We start from the raw sequence: 7,523 nt of genomic DNA, 5'->3' as shown, positions 1-7,523 counted from the left end.
AGGAAGTAAAGGACACTGCATCCAGGTGAAACCGCAAGGAGGCGTAGCTATGCAGAATAAACAAACTGCTGACCAGTTGCTTTGCTAGCAAAAAGCTGCTGCTTCCTTTCTGCCCATCTTCCGCCAGTAATATTCAAAACAGTAGGTAGCACTGCCAGAGAAGGATTTTTCACATACTGCTGCTAAAAAGGAAGAGACAGGCAGACTTTGTCTGGGCAATAGGAGTCATTCCAGGGAGAAAGAGACCAGGTTCATTTTGAAGAATACTTGCAAAACTGTCATCATCAAAAATATTCTGAACTAAAATAAATCATCATCATCATCATCATAATATTATTATTAATTATTATTATTTATTTATTATTACTAATACCTTGAACTCTATCAGATCTCCTCTTTGAAATTCATCTCAGTCCCTTTGGTATTTCTTGACATTCACAATGAAGTGTTTTCTTCTAGCAGAAAAAAAAAAAGTTTCTCAAAGTAAGCTTCTCATTAAAAATACGTTGTTTTTTGTCCAAGTCTGCTGCACTGTAACTGCAGACTTACCCCAGCGCCTCCTACAGGAGGAGATGAGCCTCATTACTACTATAAACATCTGTGTTTCACGTAGACATGGACAGAGTTCCATTTATGGCTGGCTGTTCCATGATGTACATCTTGAGACAAATTGGCAATGGCTACACATACCACAAAGATTGTTTTCTTGCACAAATGTTGAACAATTATTATTTGTAACGGTAGAACCTAGAGATTCTAACTGAGATTGCGACCATGTTGTGCTAACCGCTGTGCATACTTAGTGAGAGATAATGCTTGTAAATTCTTTAGGGTAATCTAAATTGATATTGGACAAAAGAAAAGAAGCATAATCCCCATTTTAGAGACAGTGAATTGAGCAAAAGAGACATTCTAGGAGGATAAACATCTGATGAGAAGGTACATAAATCAGAAAACTAAAAAGTCCTTACATTTAGTCCGCATTAAGTTATGGCTCTGAAACATGGACATTCCAACAATCGATAATAAAGACACAACAATCCTTCGAATTACCATGTCATAGAAAGAACAGGAGTACTTGTGGCACCTTAGAGACTAACAAATTTATTAGAGCATAAGCTTATGCTCTAATAAATTTGTTAGTCTCTAAGGTGCCACAAGTACTCCTGTTCTTTTTGCGGATACAGACTAACACGGCTGCTACTCTGAAACATGTCATAGAAGAATTCTGAAAAATATTACAGATAGACTGTCACCAATGAAACAGTATTGGAGATTATTGGAACCCAAATGCCAGTCACACATCTTATGGAAAGAAAGATCCAGTTTCCAGGAGGTTCATTGGGTGATGCATGTTTACAAGCAATGGAAGCGAAACTTGATGCCAGAAGAACGTGAGGAAGAAAAAGAAGATCTTGGATGGACCATGTGGCACCTTGAGTGGATCAAAAGGACTAGTCATCCACAAAGAGATTAGCAGAGGATAGTACAGAATGGTCTACCATGGTTGCAAGCCTCCCATAATGGAGATGCCACGTAAGAAGAACTGAGGCTGAGAGAAACAAATTAAGATGGAGACTGCCCAAGCCTGTTGGTCTCTATAAGACTCTTTACATCTTTTTCTTTCTTTCAGTCCTCTAGTGGCTGCTATAGCCCCTTCACTTTTCCAACTGAGTTCATGCTAAGGAAGCTTGGGCAAGTGAATGGACAAAAGACTGAAGGGGGATGGACAACTCCAGCGAGTTCTTCATTTGCTTGGCACTTTTCTGAATGGCAGGCAAGGAGCCAGGCGGCCACTGAAAATACCCAAAAAGCCTTTAAGGAGCAAGAAAAGTTGAACAACCTTTTTCTTAAATCTGACATTTTTATTCTGTGCTCTCGTTTTAAAAAGGAAAACAAACAATAAATCATATGGTTTGGGGCTGTATCTCCAACAAAACCCCTACAAAAGCTGTCTTGGAAGAAGCATCATATCAACATCTCCTGGTAATTGAACAAGTTATTTATAACAAGCCTTTGAGCGGGACTGGAATATATCAGAGAACACCGTTTTCCTGGTTCAGTTTGTTATGAGAGGTCGGTCTCAGTACACAGAAGGGATATGTAAGGGTATTTGTTTGATTCCAGTAAGATCAGGAATAGCTTCTGTTTTGTCACACCGCAATACAATTATATGATGTTGCTGAGAGACATTTTTTGCTTAACTTTCATGACCTTTGACTTCCATTTATAAAGGGGCAGGCACCATTAGGTTGGTCCTGTGGTTTAGTGTTGTATCAATCCATTTTTCTTTTCAATCTGTACAATGGACAACTGCAAGGTAATGGGTATAAGCCAAATCCATAGTGCATCTGACAAGAGACGTATATAGGGCCCAATTCTCATAGGCAAGCTTAACTGTTATGGCATTAAAGTGGGAATAAATTACATTTATACCCACTTGAAGCCTCTTTATATTGCCAAATTGGTGTAAACTGGCTTTCATGTAAATGAGAATCAGGCCATACAGCATTTAACCCACTTGCAACGTTTGTTACCCATCACCCTCCATTGCTGATCTCTTGGGATAGCTGCCTGCTATTGCTTCCACCTTATGATCTTAGGTCTTTAGCTCAAACGGGAGACAATTGTGTTTTGGAGTGGGAAGTCTCCAATTCTATCTGCAATGACGACCCAGTCAGAGAAGTTGCCACAAGTAAATTAATAGACAAAATGCTGCTTCTAGAATTGAAGATCTAATAAAAAAAATCATGTTCATCTATCAGCTGTTTAATGTTATGAGCAAGTTGGCCAGAGATCAAAGTAACGGAAGGACTATCTTATGACAGGGGATTGGTATTTTCTCAGAGTGTTCTCTAATTATTTCTTAACTCCTGTAAAAGACCTCAAAGAATTATCCTGACAAATTTCTTGTCCACACATATGCTGCGTTATCTGGACACTTTCCAGCTCCTTTGAACATTGGATTATGCCAGTCTGTTCTGTGCATTTGTTTGTGATGAGAATCTCATAGACTGCAATCATTATCTGGCTTACAGATGTTTCAGAACCAGTCACTGACTCTCACACCCACTGGTTATTTAAAAAAAGAAAGAAGGAGAAGAAGAAGAAAAGTACAAGACTGACTGGATCCTGCCAGATTTTCTAAGCAACCAATTCCTGCTTTTAAATCAAAAGTTATTTTAAATAGCACGTGTATGAGGTATGAATTCTAATTCTGTTCAGCAAGAGATTTTACTGCAGGAAATATGGATAATCTGTCGTACCAGATACTCAAAAGACCCAATCCTAGAATGCTCACTCACCTGAGTATTTCTTACTCTTGCCAGTGGTCCCACTGACCTCAGCGGGACTAGTTACATTAGGCAAGCATGCAACTTGAATGACATTCCTGTGCCATTACACAGCACACCCCGATCTTGAGTCAAGGAGTGCAGAGTTACACACATGCTTGCTTCTGGCTTGGCGCTAGTGGATAAGGAACGGGCGGAGCGTGGCACCATCCTTTATTTGCTGGTCCCCAAAGCTGAGCCAGCTCAGGTTGAGGTGTAGTAATTCACTGCCGCTATTGATTATTGTTACTAATTACTACCTCCCAGAGCAAGAGGGGGGAAGGAGCAGGCGGAAATTATGCCTCCTTGAGCCATGATCCCATGCTGACTGTATCCTTGTGACAAGATCTAGCCCTCTGACTTCAGTGGAATGACTCGTGTGAGTAAGGGTTGAAGGATTGGGTCTACAGAATATATTTTGTTATAAGACTTATTACTGTATTTTTTTTAAAAAACTATGAATTGTCATAAACACACTAGTGCCATGCCCAACAGATAAAATTGATTGCTCCACTGTAAGGGCTTGCAGTAATTTTACAGTCCTTCCTCTCCCCTGTGTGACTTGCACATAAAGCAATCCTTCACTTGTATAACGTAGCCCTCCACAGGGGGCACACGACATTTTGGGTACCTGATGTCATTTCTCAAAATTACCCTAAAGCAGTACTAAAAGCTGGATGTGATCCCATTCTTTATGCACTTCAGATTACAGTCATTTATGATATTAGCAGAACCTCTTGCTTAATGATCAGCAAAGAGCTGGTGTCAATTATACAGTTAAAGTAATGGTCAATGGTCATTGACTTTCAACGTGTACTAGGATCCGCAACTTTTCATATGTTAGTGTCTTTTTCCTCCTCACTCAAGTGCTGGAACTGGGGGTGCTGCCACACCCCCGGCTTGAAGTGGATTCCATCATATACAGATTTACAGTTTGGTTCAATGGCTCCTAGCACCCCCCTTATACAAATTGATCCAGCACCTCAAGGGAGGAAGGATAGCTCAGTGGTTTGAGCATTGGCCTGCTAAACGCAGGGTTATGAGTTCAATCCTTGAGGGGTTTAGGGATCTGGGGCAAAAAATCTCTCTGGGGATTAGTCCTGCTTTGAGCAGGGGGTTGGACTAGATGACCTCCTGAGGTCCCTTCCAACCCTGATATTCTATGAACTTCATTTTTGTGCATCCACCTTCCTCTCTTTTTCAAAGAATTTTTAACCTATGTAACTAAGCAACGTGGAGTAGATCCTACGACCAGCATGGAAAAGGATAATTTTAATAATATTTCAAAGATACATGAATCTCAGCGGAATACTTAATGCTTCCTATGGCCTCAAACCTGCAAACATTAGCTTCTGGCTACAATGCTTGCTACTGTTAAGTAATCCCATTGCATTCCCAGAGACTTAGACTTTAAGGCCAGAAGGGACCATCATAATCTACCTTAATGTGTTAATTTTAGCTCACGATGACATTCATAAGGCCCTCAAGCCATATTTTCACAGTGACAGGTATGTTGCTTTTGGGTTTAACCTGCCCTACAATATTCAAAAAATGTACAATATACAATTTAACCTGCCCTAAAATGAGTCTGCTAACAACATAAGAAGTTAAGCATGTTTGTAAGTCTCTGCAGGATCGGGGCCATAGTTATATAGCAGCTTTCATCCTGAAGGATTTTCAAGTGCTACACAGAAGGCATTTCTGAAACACAGCCACATCGGGGGTGGCTGGGAAGCAACCACTCAACAAAGCCCTGCACAACAAGGAAGGAAATTTTAGCCGACTCCAAAGCAAACCTCTACTCTAAGAAAAAGTGCTAAGGGATCTGTAATTCTGCACAAAACGGTGAGGACTTTTGTTAAATAAGGTCTCATCCAAAAAGATGTCACACAATGAACTGCGTGGAATTCAATTTCTCTACCTCAGAAGGATCAAGGGTGAGTTGAGCCCACCTGAGATTTGAATTTATGGCTCCATGGCTTCGAAATGCAAAGCTTGATACTGCTAATTAGTACGGCTAGATAATGCAACATGTCAAGCTGAGCTATCAGATAGAAAGGGGGTGGGACTACAACCCTAAAAGGCTAGTTAACGGGACACTAATGCATGCTCACTCTACAGCCCTGAGCAGAATGTAGGCACTTCACTAACAAAGAAGGAAACCCCAGCAGAGCCTTTACCAAGGGAGTCATTACTATACAGACAGGAAAGGAGAGGGAGCAGGGAAGACAGAAGGAAAAGGACACACCAAGATGGCTCTTTTCCATCCTCAACTGGAATTTAACAGTGTGTTTATATAGTAATTGTGATAATGTATACAGGACCAGACCTTGAGCTGTTGTAGATGGACAAAGCTCCATTGACTTCAAAAGGAGCTTTACCAGTTCACATGAGCTGAGGATCCAACATTTTCTTTTTTCCTGGATGAAGAGAAGTTAGAGGTCCCCCCCGCCCCCCATCTCTCACTGTTGAAATTCACCAGTGCCACGCGGGTAAAAGTCAGGTAGTTCTAGGGGAAAAAAGTTATTCCTCCACTCTCCGTTCTTGGTTTTACTGTGTCAAGGCCTAGGCTCCTCTTCATCATCTTTTTTTGGCGGATGGCAGCAAATCAACGTGCAGTGAAACAATCCAACATGTCATAGCTTCCCCCCCCACACCCCCAGCAAACCGAGCGAAAAACAATTACTGCTATTAATAGAGAGCAATACTTCTCCACGCTAATTAGGTGGAGAGTGTTCCCTGGGATTTGGTGCCTTAGTTTGAATGGGAGATTGGAACCAAGTAGGGTAACGAAAATTTCCACGGCAGACCATTTTTTCCTGTATGTAATCCATGAACAGTAATTTAGAACAGTGATAATCCTCCATGCCATTCACCCTGAAGATCTTTATAGCAACAGGAATGAGATCAAAGGACAAACAAAGTCTTTTAATCCCTCCAAGTGCGAGTTCAACCTAATCTTACATTTTTGTCTGTTAATTCTCTGCAAATCTCCTTTTAACTTTGTTTAACATTCATTATCCTTTTTCATGCCCTAATTTTACAGAAAAGTAATGTGTGAGGCTAGGAGTACATTCAAACATTTCTCCAGGGGGGTGGCATTGCTTGTATAATACGCTCATTTCTCATGGTAGCTATTGGGGCGGGGAGGTAGGTGGAGGGGAGAAGCGTATGTGGTAAACGCAAAGGGGGATTAAGTTTGATAAATGAGGTGTAGAAAGATTCCCAGGAATTAGCTAGCCCACTCTCTTTTATCAGTGTGAAACCTAAACAATAATTATGAAAATCATTTCAAGATAAAGCTTTAGGAGACAGCAATTTTCTTGCGTAAAAAAAAAGTTTACTGTGGATAAGTGAAATCAGGAGGGGACTGCATGGCTTAGTGGGTTTAAAAAAAAAAAAACAACCCTAGGATACACATTTATTATTTGGCACCCAGATTCTTCAAGCATATCCTATTGCTGTTAGAGGCTCTTACTTAAGAACATAAGAACGGCCATACTGGGTCAGACCAAAGGTCCATCTAGCCCAGCATCCGGTCTTCTGACAGTGGCCAATGCCAGGTGCCCCAGAGAGAATGAACAGAACAGGGAATCATCAAGATCCAGCCCGTCGCCCATTCCCAGCTTCTGGCACTTATATACAGTGATTACCTCCATGAGCTTGGCAACAGCCTTAGACAGCTAAATAATGCTACTTCGTATGGACCCGATCCAAAGTCCACTTAAGTCAGTGGCTAGTCTCCTGTTGACTTCAACAGCCTTTGGAACGGGACCTGCTTGTAGTACTCCCTATACCAAAGGAATCCAAGAATAAAGCAAGCACTAAGGTAAAGTTATCTAGGTGCAAAAATGCAAAGTCTTTAAGGGCAATGCCTCCACAATAGCGCCTTCATTGTGAGCCGCACACGATACACTTGCATAGGGCCCAATCCTGCAAAGTGCTAAGTCAAAGGGGCTACTTGTCCTTAAATTTGAGCACCCATTAAAGGGCTTTTGCCAAACCAGAAACACAGTTAGGTTTCCCAATTAGTAATCGGCTTTTTATAGGCATTAGTACAACGCTGATCGCTGAAATATCTGACAACCCCCTGCCCCGTATGAAGAGATCTAGGCCACAAGTCCCTAAACGGAGCAATGAGGAAAATGCTGGAGCCACGTGGGAGCATACTGCGCAGCAGGCTTCTAGCTG

This window comes from Emys orbicularis, chromosome 16 (genome assembly GCF_028017835.1).
Source record: "Emys orbicularis isolate rEmyOrb1 chromosome 16, rEmyOrb1.hap1, whole genome shotgun sequence".
In the NCBI taxonomy this organism is placed as follows: domain Eukaryota; kingdom Metazoa; phylum Chordata; order Testudines; family Emydidae; genus Emys; species Emys orbicularis.
The sequence above is the reverse complement of the archived record's forward strand: the minus strand, read 5'-3'. Positions refer to the sequence as shown.